The sequence below is a fragment of the Triticum dicoccoides genome, chromosome 2B (assembly GCF_002162155.2).
Source record: "Triticum dicoccoides isolate Atlit2015 ecotype Zavitan chromosome 2B, WEW_v2.0, whole genome shotgun sequence".
Lineage (NCBI taxonomy): Eukaryota > Viridiplantae > Streptophyta > Magnoliopsida > Poales > Poaceae > Triticum > Triticum dicoccoides.
The window spans coordinates 314,053,709-314,081,283 of record NC_041383.1 but is presented as its reverse complement, the minus strand read 5'-3'; the positions used below and the strand labels follow the sequence as shown (position 1 = coordinate 314,081,283).

Sequence of the window (27,575 nt, the reverse complement as noted above, 5' to 3'; positions counted from 1 at the left end):
TCCGTTCGGGTCGGCGCGTTGGGTCGACTTTTCTATCCGCCACGATCCAAACGAACGCGTGCGGACGAAATGGGCCGGCGCATTGGAGTTGCTCTTAGGCTCAATCTGTTAGGTAAAAACAAGAGAGTTGCCTTGTTAATTAAGAAAAACCTGGTGAGAAGTGTTACAAACATGTTGATAAGGCACATTTTAGTTGGCCCGATCTCAAGCTGAAGGTGGGAGTGGGATTAAATAGGACTAATCAGCCCATCCCACTTAAGAAACCCATTGGATAGGACAAAAATTAAGTGGGCTAGCCTTATTAACCCATTAGGAGCCCACCTGACCTATCAGCGTCTTCCCTCGATAGGTTTCTCTCCTGATACATGAGGCGCCGCGGTGGAGGCGCACTCTCGCCGCGGCCACCCACACATCCATCCATCCATCCACGATAGCAAAGCTATTCGTACCATCACCATTGTGCCAGTAGTATGCTGTAGCCTATTCTGGCTGGCTGCGCACACTAGAGCGGCACAGTGCGGCACTGCGGCCCAGCCGGAGTGGCTTCTCGTCTGCGCCTCCAATGGCGCCGTGCCTTATGTGCAGTGTTGCCGCACCAGAGCATGCATGCATCCTCCGGGCAGCGCTGCAGCAGGAGCGCGCCACCCCTACTCCTCTTTTGGCGATTCATGCGTGCTCTCCAGCCACCTCTGTCGCCGTGAACTGCACTGCAGCCCAGCTCAGCTACCTGTGCAAGGCAACATAGGTGGTGCTTGTGTGTGAGTAGATGGCTGGGAAGCCCATTGGGGTGGTCTCCTTTCCACAACAGCTGTGTCTCTTCAGATGGCTCCGCTGGTGTTTATGGCAGAGAATAACAAAAGTAGTTTGAGCACTCGAAAAGTAGTTTGAGCATCTCCAACACCTGGATTTTTTTTCTCCAACAGAAACCCTATAATAGGACACCACTACTCTAACAGCTGCCCTAAATAGGGCACTTGATCAATTGGAAGTACAATAGAGTATTTTGCCAGAACTGCGAGTGTATCGTGTTCTCCACAGGGACTAGGCGACGGCGACAGTGCACGACTAAAGGTAGGTAACACGATATTGGGTGATGAAAACAGAAAATAAACCTAACACTAACAAGGATTGACGACAAAGAAAATGCAAACTAGCATAGGTAGCATAAGATTGCAATCACTGCCTTTTTGGTATTTTCATTAAACTTGAAAAATAAAATGCTAGCACAAGCAAACATCAAACTGCTAGGGAATTAAAAAGACATGAATATATATATAACTATCTAACAATTAACAGGGGGGAGAAACAAGGTTGTAGGACAGAACATAAATGTATCACATCAGAGACATACACATATGTATATATATCACAGGTACTTAACTAACACATTAACTAGAGATCAAACACAATCACACATCTGACTTCACAAAGATCAATCTCAATATAAAATAAAAGCACAATTTGTTATAGTGAAGTAGCTGACATACAGACACATATAGAACTGATACTGTTTTGAATATGGTTGATCTAGCATCCACTAATAACTCACAGAAATTACACAAACATGCATAGAAAGAGAGGGAGGAAGAGAAATAAAGAGAGCAGCAGCAGTTTGTGGTTCAGAAGAGAAGTAGCAGCAACAGAGGTGAGGAAGCAGAGCTGCAGCGAGGTAGGAGTTCGGAGAAGAACAACAGCAAGGTTAGGAGAAGGAGAAGAACAGCAGAAGGTGTTGCAAGAAAGAGAGGAGCAGCAGCTTGGGCACGGAATAAGCAGCAGCAGGAGTTCAGAGTTCAGAACAGCAACAAGTGCAGAACAGCAGCAGGTCGTTTTCTTCAGTAAAGGAACAACAACAAGGAAAAGTAATGTGAGCAGCGTGGGGATTGGAGTAGAAGCAGCAGCAGGAGGTTGAGAGAGCAGAGGAAGGAAGAGGGAGTTGGCGTTGGTGGTGGTGTACTGGTGGTCTGGCGGATGGAGGCTGCTGGTGGTGTGGCGCGGCAGTGTTGGATGTTGGGGATGCAGCGCTGGTGGAGTGGTGGATGGATGGCGCGGCGCGGCTGGGATGGATGGATGAACCAGGGGGGCAACTATAGAAGAGAGGATCATCTTGTGCCAAAAGAAGAGAAGGAGGGCAAAAGTGCAAAATGGAACGAAGAAGAGGAGGAAGAATATACTTGTGCGAGAAGAAACAAAGTAACCAGGGGGCCAACTATAGAAGAGAGGATCATCTTGTGCCAAAAGAAGAGAAGAAGGAGGGCAAAAGTGCAAAATGGCAGATCAGGGAGGGGATCAAAATCCCTAGCATGCCTCAATTTTGGATCGGGCCTTACTTCATTTCTTCTCGCACAAGTATATTCTTCCTCCTCTTCTTTGTTCCATTTTGCACTTTTGCCCTCCTTCTCTTCTTTTGGCACAAGATGATACTCTCTTCTATAGTTGGCCCCCTGGTTACCTCGTTTCTTCTCGCACAAGTATATTATTCCTCCTCTTCTTCGTTCTCTTAGCCACTTATTCCGGATCTTGAAGTTTATAGTGTCTTCTCACACTTTTCTGCAAAGGAAACATATGCTAGTAAATGATTCCTTATATGATTTTCATGCACATATGCAACAGTTCATAGCAAGAATTAATGGTCAGATCACAATAAATGGTATATTTGTGTGCCCAAATTGTATATATTAAATGTGCTTATCAAGTTCCCCCCACACTTAAATCTTTACTTGTCCTCTAGTAAAGGCTTATGACACGAACTCGATAGTGAATGGAGAACTGACTAGAGAATGCCAAGTGAAGTAGATCTATAACCAGTGCATGCTTTGGACTTAGCTAGTGAAAATTAATGGTTAGGAGTGCTTCAAAGCGGTAGGATACTAGTAGACTTGACCATTTTAAACTTTTACAATGATAAAAGAAGATCAACTAGTTCGAATGATGATTGTGCCAAAGGTTCCCTTCAATTGGCAGATTTCACAAGCCACCAATCCAGGGAACATGACATGCTACTGTTAGGTAAGATCAGATACTTATTTATTGTAAGATATACTTTTTTAAATGAACAACACATAAGCACAAAAATCGGAATCATCACTTCTCCATGTCTGGTTCACATGCTACCGATCCAGGGAACATAGCATGCTAATCCATAGTGGTTAGGTGATTGCTCTCAATGGGAACACATTAGGCACAAACTCAGCATTTGACACTTAATGATCTAGGTGTATCAAGGTAAAAGCAGAAAATGATTAAGTTTTCTAGTGTACTAGGGATTTGAGCACTCAAAACTAATAGCTTTCACTACTTTCAGCAAAGCAAGCATTGTGTAGATCACTAGTTTACAAGGCATTCAACACTCAGTTCACATATTCACATCAATCACCCTATGTCGAAGGTAAAATTCAGTGGGACAATATTTAAGAAATTGCTCAAGCGACCCAAATGGCAGTTGATTACAGCATGTATAATGTATGATGGTATTCATATTGGGGTCATGAAACAGCTCACCGGGATTATATGATGTAGGTCTCGCTCGATCACTCTTACATCCTCGTGCATTACGACTCCTCTCCTTTTGCTTCCTCATGCATGCTCCAGCTTCACTCTTCTTCGTGTGTGCCCCTTGCTTCTCCTCATCGCCATGCTCTGACTCCACCAGGATCCCAAGGGATGTCACCTCGAACCTGGTCAGCATGTAGTGAACGGTGCAGTAGCAAAAACCTGAAAGGGCACTCAACAAAAGAAACAATGCAAGCGGTAGGGATAATACCCTCCAAGTCATCAATCGAATATCCAATTACATAAGCATAGCTATAAAGCACATGTTTAGGATGGTAGAAATCAGCAAGGTCAACACTAACATGAGGATGATATTTATCATTAAGCTCAAGACTAGCATGGGAATGATATGTTTCATTAAGCATAGAACTAGCACGAGGAAAGTAACTGTGATCATCACAAATGAGAGTAATGCCACTAACAAGGTGTGTATGATCATGTCCAAGCAAATAGTTTTTCAAATCTACCTTAAGTGATGGCATCATGCAATGCAAGTTAGAAGCAAAGAAATCACAAGGTAGCATGTCATCAAGAGGATTGGGTAAACCTGACACATCACACTCATGTATGACAATAGGACAGTGAATCTCAGGTTCTTCATCTTCATCTACAACATCTTCTTGTACTTCTTTAGGAGTAGTAGATGATGAGTCTTCAACTTGATCACATGGAAATTGCAGCTCTTGATCATCTTGTTCCTTGTCTTCTAGTTCATCTTAAATCTGAGGTCTCTCTTCCTCTGAACTCTTGCTATCTTGCTCAGCTGTATGTGACGGTGTTGGAACCTCACATGTATCAAAGGATATCCCAGAAATACTCAGCTCTAGCTGTGAAGAAATAGTGCTGCCAGCGTTGATGTTCTTCTCAATCTTCCTTACTTCTTCCACTAGCTCTTTTCCACTCTTGATCTTCTTCATTTCCTCTAGTATAACCTTCCTAATAGGATCATCCTCAGCACTCCAAGTGAACTCGAGACTAAAAAGTGTGAGCTTGTCTATGCCATCGAACTCATCTTGTGTGGGCACTTGCACATGAGATTGCTCTACCGACTCATTAGGTGCTGAAGTTATTGGTTGACCAAATGGAGGACCATTTAACTCCATTGGACACATCTCCTGGTGCTGAGGTATATGAATAGGAGCTGAATAAGACTGTTGTGGAGCATAGTTGTGGCTCTCCTCATTGTACCTAAATCCCTGCATTGGATAACTAGAGGCAAACGATGAGATCTCAGGGTTGTTGCTCCTATATGACATAATTGGGTTATCAGGCCACCCATGTGAGTAATTGTTTTGGTATGAGCTATGCTCTTGAGCGAAGCTCATGCCAAAACAATCTGAAGTGTGAGAGTAACCATGCTGACATTCAGCGGGCGAATGGCCCTGAAAACCACAAATATGGCAAGTAGGAGCAACATAAGGATGGCCTCCGGAATAAGGATCATAAGAGCGGCCTATCCTCAAAAACTACTTCTCGCTACCGAGCTAAATCATCTAATCGATGGGAAATCTTACTTATTAGTTCTTAAATACTTTCCGTGCTGTTTGTAGTGTTGCTCGCATAAGCATGATGATCTGAGGAGAATGCCTTTCCAAGAAGACAATTCAACATACAACATGAACAAGAAAAGAAAGAGAAGATAACTAGAGCAGTGGTTAGGGGTAAGAGATATATCACAAATATATGGCACAAAATAGAAAAAGAAGAAAAACCTAGTCTATAGCCTAACACGGTCACTCAACGCTAATCCCCGGCAACGGCGCCAAAATGATCAGTTGTAAATATAGTGGGGTTTTAACGCCCAAACTATGGATGTCGTTGTTCCCCACAGGGACTAGGCGACGGCGATTACGCTCGGCTAAATCTAGGTAACACGATATTGGGTGATGAAAACAGAAAATAAACCTAACACTAACAAGGATTGACGACAAAGAAATTGCAAACTAGCATAGGTAGCATAAGATTGCAATCACTGTCTTTTTGGTATTTTCATTAAACTTGAAAAATAAAATGCTAGCAGAAGCAAACATCAAACTGCTAGGGAATTAAAAAGACATGAATATATATAATTAACAGGGGGAAGAAACAAGGTTGTAGGACAGAACATAAATGTATCACATCACAGACACACACATATGTATATATATCACAGGTACTTAACTAACTATTAACTAGAGATCAAACACAATCACACATCTGACTTCACAAAGATCAATCTCAATATAAAATAAAAGCACAATTTGTTATAGTAAACTAGCTGACATACAGACACATATAGAACTGATACTGATTTGAATATGGTTGATCTAGCATCCACTAATAACTCACAGAAATTACACACACATGCATAGAAAGAGAGGGAGGAAGAGAAAGAAAGAGAGCAGCAGCAGTTTGTGGTTCAAAAGAGAAGTAGCAGGAACAGAGGTGAGGAAGCAGAGTAGCAGCGAGGTAGGAGTTCAGAGAAGAACAACAGCAAGGTTAGGAGAAGGAGAAGAACAGCAGTAGGTGTTGCAAGAAAGAGAGGAGCAGCAGCTTGGGCACGAAATAAGCAGCACCAGGAGTTCAGAGTTCAGAACAACAACAAGTGCAGAACAGCAGCAGGTTGTTTTCTTCAGTAAAGGAACAACAGCAAGGAAAAGTAATGTGAGCAGCGTGGGGATTGGAGCAGAAGCAGCAGCGGGAGGTTGAGAGAGCAGAGGAAGGAAGAGGGAGTTGGCGATGGCGGTGGTGTACTAGTGGTTTGGCGGATGGAGGCTGCTGGTGGTGTGGCGCGGCGGTGTTGGATGTTGGGGATGCGGCGCTGGTGGAGTGGTGGATGGATGGCGCGGCTGAGATGGATGGATGGTGCGGCAGATGGTGCTCGTGGCTGAGTGGAGGAGCAGTAGGCGCACCGCCACGCCGGCGGCCGGTGGTGGAGGAGGGGGTGAGGGAGAGAGATGTGTGCCAGGCCCGATCCAAATTGAGGCGTGCTAGGGATTTTGATTGCCTCCCTGATCTGCCATTTTGCACTTTTTCCCTCCTTCTTCTCTTCTTTTGGCACAAGATGATCCTCTCTTCTATAGTTGGCCCCCTGGTTACTTCGTTTCTTCTCGCACAAGTCCATTCTTCCTCCTCTTCTTTGTTCTCTTAGCCACTTATTCTGGATCTTGAAGTTTATAGTGCCTTCTCGCACTTTTCTGCAAAGGAAACAAATGACTAGTAAATGATTCTTTATATGATTTTCATGCACATATGCAACAGTTCATAGCAAGAATTAATGGTCAAATCACAGTAAATGGTATATTTGTGTGCCCAAATTGTATATATGAAATGTGCTTATTAGCACTCAACCACATCTTTTGCTCCAAAATTGCATAAATATAGAAACACAAACATGAACTATGGATATAATTTGAACTTTGCAAGACACAAATGTACATATCAAATTTAACTTCTGAAAGTGCTAGTTATCGACTAGTGGGGGGTGAATAGGCGATTTTTATCAAAGTCTTCAAAACATGGAAGTTTCGAAGACGAAAAATAGAAATTACCTAATTGATATGCAGCGGAAGATAAACTACAACAAGCAAGCCATAGTCAAGTATGCAATAATGTGAAAGTACAAAGACTAATAGCAACTTGGTAGTAAGGCTCAGGATGGAAGATAGTATGAAGCCAATCAACAATAACAGTCAAGCAATGAAGTCAAATAGGTATGACAAACAGGCAATGACTTCACGAAGAGAAACTTAAGGTAAAGGGAGTTAGAGGATAGAACCAGTCACTTGTTGAAGACACAGGATTTGTTGGACCAGTTCCAGTTGCTGTGACAACTGTACATCTCGTTAGGGAGGCTGAGATTCAACTCAGAAGACCACGTCTTCACCTTATTCCCCTTGAGCAAAGGACACACAGTCCTCGCCCAATCACTCTGGTAAGTCTTCAAGGTAGACTTCTGAACCTTCACAGACTTCGTTCACCGGCGATCCACAATGGCTCTTGGATGCTCAGAATGCGATGCCTAACCGGCTGGAGGATACACAGTCCTCAAGTGTAATAAGTCTTCAGGTCACACAGACAGAAAGCCTTCAGTGATGCCTAACACTCTTTGGCTCTGGGTGTTTGGGCTTTGTCCTCGCAAGGATTTCTCTCTCTCAAAGGCTTCAAGGTGGGTTGCTCTCAAACGACAAAAGACGTAAACTAACTATGAGCAGCCACCAATTTATGGTGTAGGGGGTGGTCTATTTATAGCCACAAGGCAACCCGACCTGATATGTCCGAAATGACCCTGGGTCACTAAGGAACTGACACGTGTTCCAACGGTCAGATTTCAAACACACACGGCAACTTTACTTGGGCTACAAGCAAAGCTGACTCATCCAGCTCTGGATAAGATTTCCTCTCATTGTCTTCGCTCGAAGACATAGGATTTGGGTTGAGCATCACTTCAGTCATTCTGACTTTGTTCACTTGGACCCCACATAACAGTACGCTGGTTCCTATGACTCAACAAAGAAGAAAAGGAAACAACGAAACAACACAGTCTTCACGCTCCATAGTCTTCACTCATTGTCTTCTCATGTCATAGTCTTCAATGTGAATATCTTCACATACCACCATTGTCGTCAATGTCTTCATACATTTTTAGGGGTCATCTCCGGTAGGTAAACCGAATCAATGAGGGACACTACCTGCGTTATCCTCCAATTCTCACAAACGCATTAGTCCCTCAACCAACTTTGTCGTCAATACTCCAAAACCAACTAGGGGTGGCACTATATGCACTTACAATCTCCCCCTTTTTGGTGATTGATGACAAACTGGTTGAAGTTTTCAATGGGAATGAAGTATGTGAAATTGTAAAGGATAGGGTATTGTCTTCATAAGTGGCAAGGGCTCCCCCTGAAGATGTGCATATAAGTAATTTGCTTTTGGAATGCAAATGCACATGGTAGGTTGTACTTGTGGAGATCCTCTTCAACTTATGAAGATAATTCATCATGCATGAAATGATATAACTAAGAGAATGACATGCATAATGGAAAATGGACGTCTGCAGAATGATCTAAGTGCGGAAGTTATCATAGCACATGAAAAAGCAAATAAGTAGCAGACGACCATCGAGTTTAAGTGTTACAACTCAACGAACGAAATGTATCAGAAGTAAGAGTTGTAGCCACTAGGCAAAATATAAAGCAACCGACCATATGAACCCGCTTGAAGACTACAAAACTCATATGCTTCTCCCCCTTTTGTCAGTAATGACCAAAAAGGTTTGAAGACATAGCGCATCTACTCGTCCTCATGAGGAGTAGGTGAAGCAGCAGGGTTGTCGTTGTTGGTTGGCGGTGCAGACGAACTTGGTGCAGTGTCGATGCGTGCAGAAGTAGGGGGTGGTGAAGTAGCATCGTCTTCATCATCGATCACGTTGGCATTCACAGTTGCCGCGGAGGAAGAATAGTCAGAGTCTTCAAGGGATGGAGTTTGACATAGGACAACATTCCGTGGAGGAGTGGAGTCAAACTTGAATCTTTCAGTGAAGCCATCGTCTTGAAGATCTGCTTCAGCACTGAGCAATGTCAAACTCTTCCATGATCGCCGACAGGTTTCGTGAGTGACAAATGCATTCTTGGTGGCAAGATTTCGAATGTGATTTACGTCCACCAAGAGGCTTTGCATCTGTCGCTTGAGCCAAAAGTGATGCTTGTCTTGTTTCTGATGCAGTGCCACAAGAAGTTCTCGGTCATTTAGGACCCGAGAGCGCTTCTTTGGCCTTTGAGCAATTGTGCTCTCAGTAGCTTCAGTTGGTGCATGATGAGGCAGACGAGTGTTTCCAGCCATCGGATAGACACGAGTGACAGCTTGGACTCCTTCCATAGGCTGAGTAAAGCTTTGGTGGTCGGCATTTTGAAGACAAAGAGGCTTCTTGGCAGGTTCAGGATATATGGCTTCAACTGACATATCAACCTCTGGTAGAAAGATCACATGATTGCAAGCAGAGGGTTGATAGTTGATAGCAGAGTGTAGCTTGATGAGGCGCATGACCCATGGATCATAGAATTTCAGGCCAAAAAGGTCAGATCCAGATGCAGCCAGTTGCCGGAGGAAGAAATCTTGTGCATTGAAGCTGATGCCATTGAGGATGTAAAAGACCAATGTCTTCATGGCTCCTTCAAGTTTTGCAGCTGATGAATGCCCTTTGATAGGCCATAGATTCTACCTTATGATGTGATATATTGTGCGCGGCAGATACTCAAGGTCATCAACAAAGAACTCCTTTGGGTATTCAGCGTCATGTGGCAATGGCTTCATCATGCTCAACATCTGGCTCATGTTGGGTTCTGGCTTATGGAAGATGCTCTCCTGTGCATTGCGGCGGTGTTGACAACCAGGTTCGTACAGCTCTTTGGGAGTGGATAACCCTGTAAGCTCAATGATGTCAAGAGCTTTGGCTTCATGATGAACATTTCCTGTCATCCACTCGAGAACCCATGTTTTTGTATCCCTGTTGTAGCCGCGAATATGGAGGGTAGCATAGAATTGAAGCAAAAGTTCCTCATTCCAATGTTCTTTGTCTGTCACAAAGCTGAGCAGACCTGCATCACGAAAGCAGTCAAGTGCTTCTTGTAAGCATGGCAGTCCTGCAATGGCTTCAGTCTCGAGGCGCATATGAGGGGAAATGCGCCCTTGATCATACAGAACGCAGGAGTAATAGCTTCGCTGCTGATGACTCCAGAAATGATCAGATGATATTCTTGGCCTTGAGTAGGGGTTCTTTGCGCTGTCAAAGAAGGTGTTGTGGCTTTTGAAGCCATTTGCATTGAAGGACCCTGTAGATGTGGCAGTACCTGGGAACTTTGGCAGTCTTGGCTTTGGTTTCTGGACCTAAGGCCTATGCTCAATGTGATAATCAAACTGAGGACCAGAGACATGAGGCGGAGGGACCAGAACGGGCCATCTGACAGTGATTAGCTGGCCATGGCTGTATGCTTGCTCAATTGTATGGGGCCTTGGTGGCGGAACAGGAGCAGTGGCAATAACAGTGGCTTCAGGCTGCACAACAGAAGCTTCAGGAGGAGTTGGAGCATTGGCTTCTGGCATATTGGTTGGTGCAGACTCCACACTAGCTTCAGTCATGACAACGTCATGGGCTTCATTTGTGTTAGGGGCAGCCTCAAGATTTTCAACCTCCACTTGATGAGCTGGAGGGTCTGGCACTGGCACGTTCACTTCAGGAACAACTTCTTCAGTAATGGGGGGAGTAGGGACACGTCCTTCTTCTTGTTCATCATCGGCTGATGCAGCCGGATTGTCTTCAGCAGCTTTGGCTTCAGACACGGAGATATTCACAGTTGGAGTGGCATCTGGAAACACTTGATGTGCAACAGATTGGTGGTGCTCTTCTCCTTCTGGAACACTCGGAAGAGGGGCTTGAGGCCTTGGTCCTTTGCGAAGCCTTTGTAATACAGGCGACGCCTTTGGAGATGGAGTTGGCTGGGCCTCATCCTCTTCAAGTTGCACAGGTGGTGTGACTTGTTGTTGTTGGGGAGTACTGGGGGAGTCTTGTTGTTGTGGGCGATCAGCCCATGATGCATCCTGAGCAATTGGCGTCAGAGGACGACCAATGCTGATGATTTCGCTGTTCGTGAGAACAGGCGATGATACCAAGTTGTGCTCGATCTGAGGAAGAACGTCATCATCTTCAACATTGTCATGGTGACCAATGTCTTCAGCAGCGACGGGATCAACTGCTGGAATATCTTCAGCTTCATAAGCCTATGTGGAAGCAGGCTCATGAACAATCATCCATCGTTCTTCGTGTTAAGATGCAGGGCGAACCACTGAGATAGGTTCAACAACTAAGGGCTCTGTGGGAGCAGCCCGATTCTTCTTGATCTTGCGCTTCTTTTTGGAGGGAGCAGCATCAGAGGCTTCTGAGGTTTTCCTTTTTCTGGCTTGAACCTCTGCAGCCCTCGTCTTCTTCTGTTCTGAAGCGGTTGACATGGCCTTTGGCTTCGAGCCAGTCATGCTGCTTGGGAAGACTATGCGAGGTTCATCCTGCCTCGAAGGTGCAGGTTGGACAGTTGATAGCTTCTTCTTCTTTGCAGCCATCCTGGGGTCGATGCCAGGATGACCAAGAGCCTTGCGCTTCTCAGCCTCATTGTAGGCTAGCACACACTTGTCAGCCAGATTCTTCATGCGCTCTCGAGAGCCTCGAGCTTCTTCACGCTTCTTGTGAAACGCTTCTTTGAGCTCGTGCAACATGATCTTGAAGTTTTTGACATCTTGCACGCTGAGCGTGGCCACATGCTTCTTGAACCGAGCCTTTTCATAGTCGATCTTGTGCGTTAGTTCGACGATGCGCTGAGCAATAGCTAGCTTAGAAGCAATAGCGCCATTGAAGGAGACGCTGAGGCCAATGGGAAGTTGCAAATCATCAAAGCTGAGATTTGGTGTGTCAAACCACTCACCAATGAAGTTATGGATGATTTCCATGTCAAAGAGAGGCAAATTATTGAAGATCTCTGCTTCTTCCTTGCTCTTGATCAGTTGCTCAAGATCATCATCTGCAAGATCGTCATCGCTGGACAGATCAATGTTCTCTTCACGCAGAATGGCAGCAGTAGTCAATGTCTGATCAGTATTCTTGACGATTTTCTTTTTCTTCTCCGTCTTCTTGGAGATGCGTGAAAGATCTTCAGACTACACACTGTCTTTAGGAGGTGCAGTGGCCAGTGGCTTTGCACGTGAAGCTTTTGGAGGTGCAACTGATTGTGAAGCCTTAGTTTTCTTTGGCTTCTGCGGCCTTGGAGGAGGAGCTGGGGCTTCATCAGTATCAGCATCATTATCAGAATGATCTACTCTGGCACCCTGGACCAAGATGAATGTGGTGAGGCCATCAAGGTTTGAAAAGGGGCCGATGACATTGGGTTCTGCATCACGTGAGCCGTCAGCACGGGGAGCAGTGGGACCAGGGTTGAAGTCTAATCCCAATGACTTCTTGTTTTCCTTGGCCGATGCCTTTGCGTGCTGGAAGTTGTGCTTGAAGAGATTATCGTCACGACACCAGAGCAGTGATGATGGGTCTACATTTTCAGGCTGAGGTCCACGGACCATACAAGGATAGAAATCCTGTGCAACAGCTCCAGCTCTGTTCTTGGGTGGAAGGCCTCGATAGAGAATATCACCACAAGGACTTTTGATAGCATTCTTCTCAGCATATTCCTGGGTCACGAACTTGTACTTGAACCATTGTTCAGCCCAATATCGTCGAATCCATTAGATTCGGGTCTTGCGCTGATTATAATCCTCTTCAGGATCTGTCTTGTAAATTTCTGCGAGGTCATCAGGCAAATCTTTTGATGTTCCCCCTCGACGCTGTCTGCCACCCTTCCTTACTGATTTCTCTGCAGCCATGAACTTCAAACTGAATGGCTTCAATACGTTTAAAGGCTTCAAGGGCTTTCGCTTGCTGGTCAAACAGGAACTAGCTTCAGGAGAGTTAATGTGTTGTTATAGGAATTCTGCAAACGAATGCAGACTATGAGAACCAAGGGATTCTCCCACGGACATGTATCTGTGACAGCATTAGAGATGCGAGGGAAGGGGAAGAGGTCATATGCATTCTCAGAAGATTTGAAGATAAATCAGTTTGAAGACATTGACCTCATGATGCGAAGACATTCACTTATATGTTGAGAGTTGGTTCCAGATTTGTACGAATCCGTGAATAAGTACAAGTGAGGAATCTTACTAGATATGAAGCTTAAGTGAATATACTAGGCAGTATGAGATGCAGACAGAATAGATCCAACATTGTATAGGCAGAAACCAATTTTGGTAAATAGGATGAATCATTGAGGATCAAAAAGATGGTAGAAATAGAGTTATATTTACCACACGAAGAACTGCTAGATGGGATGAATAGGAGACGAGCATTTCAATCCACCGTGCCCTAACTTGGCGACGGGGGACACCTACGGCGGCGGCGGAGAGGACGATGTCCGCGGCCGGCATGAGGACAGCGTCGGAGAAGTCGCGGCAGCTGAGCGCTTCGTCGCCGGCGTCGTCGCGAGCTAGCGGTGGAGCTAGAGTTTTGACGAGGTGGAGAGGTGGAAGAAGGTTTTCTTGACCGCATGGGACACGTATTTATAAGAAGGTGTGCGGCATAGCGCAATTACACAGGTGCCCCTGCCTGTTCACATCTGAGGGACACGTGGCAAGCATGCAACATACTCAGAGTTGTCCCACGATCCCACGCCCGCCAAGTTTTTCGGATGGTTGTTCCGGCTTCTCTGGATTTCAACAATAATGATGAATCATTTAAAAAGACTTGATGTTTGTCTCTATGTCTTCTGCTGACAAGGATGCAGAGAAGACATTTGACAGTTTCAATAGAATGCATATGATTTGGACAGATAGATTTTGAGATAGTAAGAATAGAGCGATTAGGGTCCGATCATATTCACTTAGTTCAAAAGATTCAACAAGGAAGACATAGCTATAAGTGAATGCTTTAGAGGACAGAATACTAGTATATATATATGAGAAAGCAATCAAATCGACATAGTGAAGTAAATCATGAAGATAAGTTGAAAGTTGAAGACAAACCAAATGCAAAGATATTGCAACAATAACGCCAAGAGTGAAACACTTGAAACCAAGAAATTTGGTGGTGGTGTTACCCACCGTATAGGAAGCATTAGACCCAGACACGGCACACAATTATCGTGGCACTCCGAAATCAAATTCCACGTTAATGTATTCACACTCAGAGTGTAAGTCTTCATTGATTGAAGATATACTTTACTTCGTGTGTTGCACATCTAAGTCATCAACATGCATAAGTGTTAGGATGTGTGCCTGGTCACATGACATTTGAGGATTCCAAGATATTTAGCTCACACCCTAACTTGCAAAACCTTTTGTCATCCAAGGGCTTTGTGAAGATATCTGCCAGTTGCTCTTCAGTGTTGACGTGAATGATGTCAATATCTTTCTTCATGACATGATCTCTCAAAAAGTGATGAGGAATTTCAATGTGCTTTGTCTTCGAGTGCTGGACTGGATTGTTGGCAATCTTGATAGTGCTTTCGTTGTCGCAGAAGAGAGGTACTTGTTTCAGATTGATGCCATAGTCCTTGAGAGTTTGCTTCATCCACAGAAGCTGAGCGCAGCAAGATCCAGCAGCAATGTATTCAGATTCAGCAGTTGAGAGTGATACATAGTTTTGCTTCTTTGAAGACCAACAGGCAAGTGATCGTCCCAGAAAGTGACATGTGCCTGATGTAGACTTGCGATCAACCTTGTCTCCAGCATAATCAGCATCCGAGAATCCAGCAGCAATGTATTCAGATTCAGCAGTTGAGACTGATACACAGTTTTGCTTCTTTGAAGACCAACAGACAAGTGATCGTCCCAGAAAGTGACATGTGCATGATGTAGACTTGCGATCAACCTTGTCTCCAGCATAATCAGCATCTGAGAATCCAACCAAGTCAAATCTTGAGCCCTTTGGATACCATAATCCGAGTGTTGGGGTGTAAGCCAAATATCTAAGAATTCGCTTCACAGCTAAGTGATGCAATTCCTTTGGTGCCGCTTGGAATCGAGCACACATGCAAACACTAAGCATAATATCTGGCCTATATGCACATAGGTAAAGTAAGGAACCAATCATGGAGCGGTATACCTTTTGATCGAACTCTTTACCATTGTCGTCGGGACCAAGATGGTGTTTGGCTGGCATTGGCGTCGTGTAACCTTTGCAATCTTGCATTCCAAACTTCTTCAGACAGTCTTTGAGATATCTTTCTTGAGATATGAAGATGCCATTCCTTTGCTGACGAATTTGAAGACCAAGGAAGAACTTCAGCTCACCCATCATGGACATCTGATATTGCTCTTGCATCATGTATCCAAACTCATCACTATACTTCTGGTTGGTGCAGCCGAAGATAATGTCATCCACATATATTTGGCACACAAACAGTTCACCATCATATGTCTTCGTGAAGAGTGTGGGATCGAGGGATCCAGGTTTGAAGCCTTTGCTCTTCAGGAAGTCTTTGATCGTATCATACCAGGCGCGAGGAGCTTGTTTGAGGCCATACAGTGCTTTGTTTAACTTGTACACCATATCAGGATGTTTTGGATCTTCAAAGCCAGGTGGTTGAGCAACGTACACTTCTTCTTCAATTTTGCCGTTGAGGAATGCAATCTTCACATCCATTTGATATAGTAAGATGTTATGGTGGTTTGCATAGGCTAGAAGTATGTGAATAGCTTCAAGCCTAGCCACAGGAGCAAATGTTTCATCGAAGTCAATTCCTTCAACTTGAGTGTATCCTTGAGCCACAAGACGTGCTTTGTTTCTGACGACTTGACCATGCTCATCTTGCTTGTTTCGATATATCCATTTTGTGCCAATAATGTTATGCTTGTGAGGGTCAGGGCGCTTGACAAGTTCCCAAACATTATTCAGCTTGAACTGTTGAAGTTCTTCTTGCATGGCTTGAATCCATTCAGGTTCCATAAAGGCTTCAGCAACTTTCTTGGGTTCTGATATTGACACAAATGAAAAATGCCCACAGAAATTTGCTAACTATGTTGCTCTTGAGCGAGTAAGTGGACCAAGTGCATTGATGCTATCAATTATCTTCTCAATTTGTACTTCATTAGCAACACGAGGATGAACTGGACGAAGACCTTGCTCTTGCTGATCATTGTCATCATTGGGACGATTGTCTTCGGTCTGAGCATTGTCTTCAGGTTGGTTTGGTGCAGAAATGATAAGTTCCTCTTCAAGTTGTGCTTCAGAGGGCATGATTTCACCTGTTCCCATCAGCTTGATTGATTCGCTGGACGGAGCTTCATCAAGTGTACTTGGCAGGAGCTCTCTTTGTGAACCATTGGTTTCATCAAATCGCACGTCCACAGTTTCAACGATTTTGTAGTGATAGAGGTTGAAGACTCTGTAAGAGTGCAAGTCCTTTCCATAACCGAGCATGAAGCCTTCGTGAGCTTTAGGTGAAAATTTTGACTTGTGATGAGGATCCTTGATCCAGCACCTAGCACCAAAGACTCTGAAGTAGCTGACATTTGGCTTCTTGCCAGTAAGGAGCTCATAGGATGTTTTGCTCAGAAGCTTGTGGATGTAAACACGGTTGGTGATGTGACATGCTGTATCAATAGCTTTAGGCCAGAACTTTCTTGGTCTCTAGTACTCGTTGAGCATTGTTCGAGCCATCTCAATGAGGGTTCTGTTCTTGCGCTCTACAATGCCATTTTGCTGAGGTGTGTATGGAGCAGAAAACTCATGAGTGATTCCCATTGTATCCAGATAAAGATCAAGCCCGGTGTTCTTGAATTCAGTGCCGTTATCACTTCTGATATGCTTGATCTTGACGCCATAATTGTTCATGGCTCGATTGGCGAAGCGTCTGAAGACATCTTGTACTTCAGTCTTGTAGAGAATTGTGTGCACCCATGTATATCTTGAGTAGTCATCAACAATGACGAAGCCATAGAGACAAGCTGTTGTTGTGAGGGTAGAGTAGTGAGTAGGGCCAAATAAGTCCATGTGTAACAGCTTGAAGGGTTGAGATGTCGTCATGATTGTCTTCGAGGGGTGCTTTGCCCTAGTCATCTTTCCAGCTTCGCAGGCACCACACAAATGATCTTTCTTGAACTTGACACCCTCGATGCCTATGACATGCTTCTTCTTGACAAGTGTGTGTAAGTTCCTCATGCCAGCATGCCCCAGCCTCCGATGCCAGAGCCAACATTCTGAAGCTTTTGCAAGAAGACATACGGCAAGCTGTGGACCTGCTGAGAAATCTACCATGTATAGATCATCTTTCCGATACCCTTCAAAGACTAGAGACTTGTCAGATTCCATTAGTACAAGGCAACGATATTTTCCGAATAGCACAATCATGTTCAAGTCACAAAGCATTGAGACAGACATTAAGTTGAACCCAAGGGATTCAACAAGCATCACTTTATCCATGTGTTGATCCTTTGAGATTGCAACTCTACCTAGACCCAATACATTGCTTTTACCAGTGTCAGCAAATGTGATGTGACTCTTGTCGGATGGACGTAACGTTGAGTCCATGAGAAGACTTCGATCACCAGTCATATGATTAGTGCATCCGTTGTCCATAATCCATTCTGAAGCATGGGGTGTCATACCCTTGGCACCACGTGCCATGAAGCAGTAGGTGGGAGTAGGATCATCCATGTCATCAGCTTCAGCGTTGGTATGAAAGTCATTGTCTTCAGTGTTGAAAATGGACTTGGCAACATAGGCTGTGGCAAGAGCTAGACTTGCAACGCCAGTGTCGGACTCTTCTTCAGGCTCCACCTCTGCCTCCTCAGAAGCAGACTCCTCCTCTGAATCCATTTCTTTGCCAACAAAAGCACGAGCCTTGCCAGATGAGCTCTTCTTATGTGATGAAGACCTTAATGAGGACTTAGAAGAAGACATTGAAGATTTCTTCTTCTTCTTGTCATCAGAATCATATTCCTTGCTCTTCTTCTTCTTCTTCTCATTGTCCCACTATGGACACTCAAAGATATAGTGTCCAGGTTTCTTGCACTTGTGACATGTTCTCTTCTTGTTGTCATGAGTGGAAGCTTCATCATTTCTTGAGCTAGATCGTGAAGACTTTCTGAAGCCCTTCTTCTTGGTGAACTTCTGGAGCTTCTTCACAAGCATGGCAAGTTCCTTTCCAATGTCTTCAGGATCATCAGAACCGCAGTCAGATTCTTCTTCAGATGAGGAAACAACTTTTGCCTTCAAAGTGCGAGTTCGGCCATAATTGGGACCATAGATATCTCTTTTCTCAGAAAGCTGGAACTCATGTGTGTTGAGCCTCTCAAGTATATCAGACGGATCGAGTGTCTTGAAGTCAGGGCGTTCTTGTATCATGAGGGCAAGGGTGTCAAAGGAGTTGTCCAGTGATCTCAGTAGTGTCTTGACGATTTCATGCTTGGTAGTCTCAGTGGCGCCAAGAGCCTGAAGCTCATTTGTGATGTCGGTGAGGCGATCAAACGTGAGCTGGACATTTTCATTGTCGTTTCTCTTGAAGCGGTTGAAGAGGTTGCGAAGAATACTGATCCTTTGGTATCTCTGTGTAGAGACGCCTTCGTTGACCTTGGATAGCCAGTCCCAGATAGCTTTGACGTTTCCAGAGCACTCACACGGCCATACTGTCCTTTGGTCAGATGACCACAGATGATGTTCTTAGCAGTGGAGTCCAATTGAATGAACTTCTTGACATCAGTAGGGGTGACACCTTCACCAGTTTTGGGAACGCCATTCTTGATGACATACCAAAGGTCGACATCAATGGCTTCAAGATGCATGCGCATCTTATTCTTCCAGTAGGGATATTCAGTTCCATCGAACACGGGACAAGCAGCGGAGACTTTGATTATCCCTGCAGTCAACGTCGCTAAACTCCAGGTGGTTAAACCGAATCACACAGAACAAGGGAGTACCTTGCTCTAATACCAATTGAAAGTGCTAGTTATCGACTAGAGTGGGGGGTGAATAGGCGATTTTTATCAAAGTCTTCAAAACGTGGAAGTTTCAAAGACGAACAATAGAAATTACCTAATTGATATGCAGCGGAAGATAAACTACAACAAGCAAGCCATAGTCAAGTATGCAATAATGTGAAAGTACAAAGACTAATAGTAGCTTGGTAGTAAGGATCAGGATGGAAGATAGTATGAAGCCAATCAACAATAACAGTCAAGCAATGAAGTCAAACAGGTATGACAAACAGGCAATGAATTCACGAAGACAAACTTAAGGTAAAGGGAGTTAGAGGATAGAACCAGTCACTTGTTGAAGACACAGGATTTGTTATGGTCCCAATTATGGCCGAACTCGCGCTTTGAAGGCAAAAGTTGTTTCCTCATCTGAAGAAGAATATGACTGCGGTTCTGATGATCTTGACGACATTGGGAAGGAACTTGCCATGCTTGTGAAGAAGTTCCAGAAGTTCACCAAGAAGAAGGGCTTCAGAAAGTCTTCATGATCTAGCTCAAGAAATGATGAAGCTTCCACTCATGACAACAAGAAGAGAACATGTCACAAGTGCAAGAAACCTGGACACTATATCTCTGAGTGTCCACAGTGGGACAATGAGAAGAAGAAGAAGAAGAAGAAGAGCAAGGAATATGATTCTGATGACAAGAAGAAGAAGAAATCTTCAATGTGTTCTTCTAAGTCCTCATCAAGATCTTCATCACATAAGAAGAGCTCATCTGGCAAGGCTCGTGCTTTTGTTGGCAAGGAAATGGATTCAGAGGAGGAGTCTGCTTCTGAGGAGGCGGATGTGGAGTCTGGAGAAGAGTCTGACCCTGGCGTTGCAAGTCTGGCTCTAGCCACAGCCTATGTTGCCAAGTCCATCTTCAACACTAAAGACAATGACTTCCACACCAACGTTGAAGCTGATGACATGAATGATCCTGCTCCCACCTACTGCTTCATGGCACGTGGTGCCAAGGTAAAATCACGTGATGCTTAATTTCAAACATCAAGTGAAGATGACTCTGATTGTGAATCCAAACCCAGCTACAAAACACTTGCTAAAATTGGTATTGAACAACAAAGGGCTATGAACATACTCAAAAACTGTTAGACAAAAGCGATGACCTGTTGGATGCGGAAATGACACGTTCACAGTCCTTAGTTGAAGACATAAAAAATCTTCATGCCAGTACCAAGAACTTGAAAGTCTTCAAAAGAGAATGAGTCATCTCGCGCTCAACAGATCAGTTTCGCTCAGGATGGATTTGAACCACCATGTCTAAAATGCATTGAGCGTGATAACGCTACCTCTGTTGCTGAATGTTCCACTGCTGCTACTATTGCTTTGTCTTCAACTACTGATGTGATAGCTAACCCCTCTATTGAGGATACCACTACTATTGCTGATGAAAATGCTAGGTTGAAGACATTGCTTGAAATAGGGATGAATAAAAGTCTGAAAGGACATCAGACACTTTGCGATGTCCTCAAAAAGCAGATTCTGAACCGAAACCCTAGGAAAGAGGGTGTTGGGTTCGAGAGGAAAATGAATGCTGATGGTTCCTACTGGAAGCCTGAGCAGTATCCCAAAACCACATGGGTTGTTGCAAAGGAATCTTCAGTGGATCCATCCACTTTATCTGGCTTTACCTGTGCTAATCCTATTATCATTGATGAATCCTTTGATGCAAACTATAAATTGTTCAAAAATCAGAATGGTGAAGTGTTTGCTAGGTATATTGGTACTAACTGCAGGAATGGACCACCTATGAAGAAGATCTAGGTTCCCAAAAGCTGTCTTGAGAATCTTCCAGTGAATGTCATCATGACACCACCAGGGAAGAAGACAAACCCCAGACCAAAGGCATCATATGGTCCAACGACTTCATACGGATACATGACTCACTTGAGTCACCCTAACACGAATGTTTTGCAGGGAAATTGTACTCAAACTTATGAATATGAATGTGTGTCTTCAAACCACTATGTTCATAGGACTAAGAACTTTTCTGCTTATTCATATGAGTATCATTCATCTCCTGCAAGGCTATTTGCTAGGGCTTCAAAGCCGAAATTCTCAGATGCTGCACTTAGACTCATTGCTTCTAAGCCACCCCTTAAGATGTGGGTGGTGAAGAAGAATTAACTCTCTTTTGCAGAACATGGTCTCCAGCCAGCAATCAAAGGCGTCCGATACTATTGCTGGGGACCTAAAACACATTAAGGGACGCATGATAAAATGACTTACTATGTGAATCGTTTACTTGTCATACTGTGTGTTCTAACCTTGATCTAAGCTGTGATAATCCTTGAGTGCGTCAAATGCTTATGCTTCACAACATACCTTGTGAAGCCTATCCTCCTAACTGCAAGGGAATGACACCTCGTGCTTCAGAATGGATTATGGACAACGGATGCACTAATCATATGACTGGTGATCGAAGTCTTCTCATGGACTCAACCTTACGTCCATCCGACAAGAGTCACATCACATTTGCTGACACTGGTAAAAGCAAGGTATTGGGTCTAGGTAGAGTTGCAATCTCAAAGGATCAACACATGGATAAAGTGATGCTTGTTGAATCCCTAGGGTTCAACTTAATGTCTATCTCAATGCTTTGTGACTTGAACATGATTGTGCTATTCGGAAAATATCGTTGCCTTGTACTAATGGAATCTGACAAGTCTCTAGTCTTTGAAGGGTATCGGAAAGATGATCTATACATGGTAGATTTCTCAGCAGGTCCACAGCTTGCCGTATGTCTTCTTGCAAAAGCTTCAAAATGCTGGCTCTGGCATCGGAGGCTGGGGCATCCTGGCATGAGGAACTTACAGACACTCGTCAAGAAGAAGCATCTCATAGGCATCGAGGGTGTCAAGTTCAAGAAAGATCATTTATGCGGTGCCTGCGAAGCTGGAAAGATGACTAGGGCGAAGCACCCCTCGAAGACAATCATGACGACATCTCAACCCTTCGAGCTATTACACATGGACTTATTTGGCCCTACTCACTACTCTACCCTCACAACAACAGCTTGTCTCTATGGCTTCGTCATTGTTGATGACTACTCAAGATATACATGGGTGCACATAATTCTCTACAAGACTGAAGTACAAGATGTCTTCAGACGCTTCGCAAATCGAGCCATGAACAATTATGGCATCAAGATCAAGCATATCAGAAGTGATAACGGCACTGAATTCAAGAACACCGGGCTTGATATCTATTTGGATACAATGGGAATCACTCATGAGTTTTCTGCTCCATACACACCTCAGCAAAATGGCATTGTAGAGCGCAAGAACAGAACCCTTATTGAGATGGCTCGAACAATGCTCGATGAGTACAAGACACCAAGAAAGTTCTGGCCCAAAGCTATTGATACAGCATGTCACATCATCAACCGTGTTTACATCCACAAGCTTCTGAGCAAAACATCCTATGAGCTCCTTACTAGCGAGAAGCCAAATGTCAGTTACTTCAGAGTCTTTGGTGGTAGGTGCTTGATCAAGGATCCCCATCACAAGTCAAAATTTGCACCTAAAGCTCACGAAGGCTTCATGCTCGGTTATGGAAAGGACTCGCACTCTTATAGAGTCTTCAACCTCTATCACTACAAAATCGTTGAAACTGTGGACGTGCGATTTGATGAAACCAATGGTTCACAAAGAGAGCTCCTACCAAGTACACGTGATGAAGCTCCGTCCAGCGAATCAATCAAGCTGATGGGAACAGGTGAAATCATGCCCTCTGAAGCACAGCCTGAAGAGGAACTTATCATTTCTGCACCAAACTAGACTGAAGACAATGCTCAGACCGAAGACAATCGTCCCAATGATGGCAATGATCAGCAAGAGAAAGGTCTTCGTCCAGTTCATCCTCGTGTTGATAATGAAGTACAAATTGAGAAGATAATTGATAGCATCAATGCGCCTGGTCCACTTACTCACTCAAGAGCAACATAGTTAGCAAATTTCTGTGGGCATTTTTCATTTGTGTCAATATCAGAACCCAAGAAAGTTGCTGAAGCCTTTATGGAACCTGAATGGATTCAAGCCATGTAAGAAGAACTTCAATAGTTCAAGCTGAATAATGTTTGGAACTTGTCAAGCGCCCTGACCCTCACAAGCATAACATTATTGGCACAAAATGGATATATCGAAACAAGCAAGATGAGCATGGTCAAGTCATCAGAAACAAAGCACGTCTTGTGACTCAAGGATATACTCAAGTTGAAGGAATTAACTTCGATGAAACATTTGCTCCTGTAGCTAGGCTTGAAGCTATTCACATACTGCTAGCCTATGCTAACCATCACAACATCCTACTATATCAAATGGATGTGAAGAGTGCATTCCTCAACGGCAAGATAGAAGAAGAAGTGTACGTTGCTCAACCACCTGGCTTTGAAGATCCAAAACATCCTGATATGGTGTACAAGCTAAACAAAGCACTGTATGGCCTCAAACAAGCTCCTCGCGCTTGGTATGATACGATCAAAGACTTCCTGAAGAGCAAAGGCTTCACACCAGGATCCCTCGATCCCATACTCTTCACGAAGACATATGATGGTGAACTGTTTGTGTGCCAAATATATGTGGATGACATTATCTTCAGCTGCACCAACCAGAAGTATAGTGATGAGTTTGGATACATGATGCAAGAGCAATATCAGATGTCCATGATGGGTGAGCTTAAGTTCTTCCTTGGTCTTCAAATTCGTCAGCAAAGGAATGTCATCTTCATATCTCAAGAAAAATATCTCAAAGACCGTCTGAAGAAGTTTGGAGTGCAAGATTGCAAAGGTTACACGACGCCAATGCCACCCAAACACCATCTTGGTCCCGACGACAATGGTAAAGAGTTCGATCAAAAGGTATACCGCTCCATGATTGGTTCTTTACTTTACCTATGTGCATCTAGGCCAGATATCATGCTTAGTGTTTGCATGTGTGCTCGATTCCAAGCTGTGAAGCAAATTCTTAGATATTTGGCTTACACCCCAACACTCGGATTATGGTATCCAAAGGGCTCAAGATTTGATCTGGTTGGATTCTCAGATGCTGATTATGCTGGAGACAAGGTGGATCGCAAGTCTACATCAGGCACATGTCACTTTCTGGGACGATCACTTGTCTGTTGGTCTTCAAAGAAGCAAAACTGTGTATCACTCTCAACCGCTGAATCTGAATACATTGCTGTTGGATCTTGCTGCGCTCAGCTTCTGTGGATGAAGCAAACTCTCAAGGACTATGGCATCAATCTGAAACAAGTACCTCTCTTCTGCGACAACGAAAGCGCAATCAAGATTGCCAACAATCCAGTCCAGCACTCGAAGACAAAGCACATTGAAATTCGTCATCACTTTCTCAGAGATCATGTCATGAATAAAGATATTGAAATCATTCACGTCAACACTGAAGAGCAACTGGCAGATATCTTCACAAAGCCCTTGGATGAGAATAGGTTTTGCAAGTTACGGTGTGAGCTAAATATCTTGGAATCCTCAAATGTCCTGTGATCAGGCACACATCCTAACACTTATGCATGTTGATGACTTAGATGTGCAACACACGAAGTAAAGTATATCTTCAATCAATGAAGACTTACATCCTGAGTGTGAATACATTAACGTGGAATTTGACTTCAGAGCGCCACGATAATTGTGCGCCGTGTCTGGGTCTAAAACTTCCTATACGGTGGGTAACGCCACCACCAAATTTCTTGGTTTGAAGTGATTCACTCATGGCGTTATTGTTGAATATCTTCGCATTTGATTTGTCTTCAACTTTAAACTTATCTTCATGATTTACTTCACTATGTCGATTTGATTGCTTTCTCATATATATATACCACTATTTTGTCCTCTACAGCATTCACTTATAGCTATGTCTTCCTTGTTGAATCTTTTGAACTAAGTGAATGTGATCGGACCCTAATCTCTCTATGCTTACTATCTCAAAATCTATCTGTCCAAATCATATGCATTCTATTGAAACTGTCGAATGTCTTCTCTGCATCCTTGTCAGCAGAAGACATAGAGACAAACATCAAGTCTTTTTAAATGATTCATCATTATTGTTGAAATCCGGAGAAGTCGGAACAACCATCCGACAAACTTGGCGGGCGTGGGAACGTGGGACAACTCTGAGTATGTTGCATGTTTGCCACGTGTCCCCCAGATGTGAACAGGCAGGGGCACCTGCGTAATTGCGCAATGCCGCACACCTCCTTATAAATACGTGTCCCCTGCGGTCAAGAAAACCTTCTTCCACCTCTCCACCTCGTCAAAACCCTAGCACCACCGCTAGCTCACGACGACGCCGGCGACGAAGCGCTTAGCTACCGCGACTTCTCCGACGTCGTCCTCACGCCGGCCGCGGACATCGTCTTCTCCGCCGCCGCCGTAGGTGTCCTCCGTTGCCAAGTTAGGGCATGGTGGATTGAACTGCTCGATCTCCTATTCATCCCATCTAGCAGTTCTTCAAGTGGTAAATATAACTCTATTTTACCATCTTTTTGATCCTCAATGATTCATCCTATTTACCAAAATTGGTTTCTGCCTACACGATGTTAGATCTACTCTATCTGCATCTCATACTGCCTAGTATATTCACTTAAGCTTCATATCTAGTTAGATTCCTCACTTGTACTTATTCACGGATTCGTACAAATCTGGAACCAACTCTCAACATATAAGTGAATGTCTTCGCAACATCAGGTTAATGTCTTCAAACTGATTTATCTTCAAAATCTTCTGAGAATGCATATGAACTCTTCCCCTTCCCTCGCATATCTAATGCTGTCACAGGTACATGTCCGTGGGAGAATCCCTTGGTTCTCATAGTCTGCATTCGTTTGCAGAATTCCTACAGCAACACATTAACTCTCCTGAAGCTAGTTCCTGTTTGACCAGCAAGCGAAAGCCTTTGAAGCCTTTGAACATATTGAAGCCATTCAGTTTGAAGTTCATGGCTGCAGAGAAGTCAGTGAGGAAGGGTGGCAGACAGCTTCGAGGGGGAACATCAAAATATTTGCCTGATGACCTTGCAGAAATCTACAAAACAGATCCTGAAGAGGATTATAATCAGCGCAAGACCCGAATCCAATGGATTCGACGATATTGGGCTGAACAATGGTTCAAGTACAAGTTCGTGACCCAGGAGTACGCTGAGAAGAATGCTATCAAAAGTCCTTGGGGTGATATTCTCTATCGAGGCCTTCCCCCCAAGAACAGAGCTGAAGCTATTGCACAAGAATTCTATCCTTGTATGGTCCGTGGACCTCAGCCTGAAAATGCCGACCCAACATCATTGCTCTGGTGTCGTGATGATAATCTCTTCAAGCACAACTTCCAGGACGCAAAGGCATCAGCAACGGAAAACAAGAAGTCGTGGGGATTAGATTTCAATCCTGGTCCCTTTGCTCCCCGTGATGACGGCTCACGTGATGCGGAACCCAATGAAATCGGCCCCTTTTCAAACCTTGATGGCCTCATCTCATACATCTTGGTACAAGGTGCCAAAGTGGATCATTCTGATAATGATGCTGATACTAATGAAGCCCCAGCTCCTCCTCCAAGGCCGCAGAAGCCAAAGAAGATTAAGGCTTCAACATCAGCTGCACCTCCAAAAGCTTCACGTGTGAATCCACTGGCCACTGCACCTCCTGAAGACAGTGTGCAGTCTGAAGATCTTTCACGCATCTCCAAGAAGACGGAGAAGAAAAAGAAAATCATCAAGAGTATTGATCAGACATTGACTCCTGCTGCCATTCTGCATGAAGAGCACATTGATCTGTCCAGCGATGACGATCTTGCAGATGATGCTCTTGAGCAACTGATCAAGAGCAAGGAAGAAGCAGAGATCTTCAATAATTTGCCTCTCTGTGATGTGGCAATCATCCATAACTTCATTGATGAGTGGTTTGACACACCAAATCTCAGCTTTAATGATTTGCAACTTCCCATTGGCCTCAGCGTCTCCTTCAATGGCGCTATTGCTTCTGAGCTAGCTATTGCTCAGCGCATCGTCGAACTGAAGCACAAGATTGACTATGAAAAGGCTCAGTTCAAGAAGCATGTGGCCATGCTCAACGTGCAAGATGTCAAAAACTTCAAGATCATGCTGCACGAGCTCAAAGAAGCCTTTCACAAGAAGCGTGAAGAAGCTCGAGGCTCTCGAGAGCGCATGAAGAATCTGGCTGAAAAGTGTGTGCTAGCCTACAATGAGGCTGAGAAGCGCAAGGCTCTTGGTCGTCCTGGCATCGACCCCAGGATGGCTGCAAAGAAGAAGAAGCTATCAACTGTCCAACCTGCACCTTCGAGGCAGGATGAACCTCGCATAGTCTTCCCAAGCAGCATGACTGGCTCGAAGCCAAAGGCCATGTCAACCGCTTCAGAACAGAAGAAGACGAGGGCTGCAGAGGCTGAAGCCAGAAAAAGGAAAACCTCAGAAGCCTCTGATGCTGCTCCCTCCAAGAAGAAGCGTAAGATCAAGA

General features: G+C 44.2%; 1 long non-coding RNA gene across 1 annotated transcript; it reads right to left on the bottom strand.

Annotated features, from left to right (window-relative positions):
- Nucleotides 1-1,422: 1,422 nt before the first annotated feature.
- Nucleotides 1,423-6,486, bottom strand: LOC119363596. Its single transcript, XR_005174102.1, has 2 exons — nt 3,499-6,486; nt 1,423-2,547 (listed from the first exon to the last, which is right to left on the bottom strand). It is a non-coding gene; the product is annotated as an uncharacterized LOC119363596 (long non-coding RNA).
- Between the last annotated feature and the right edge of the window lie 21,089 nt (nt 6,487-27,575).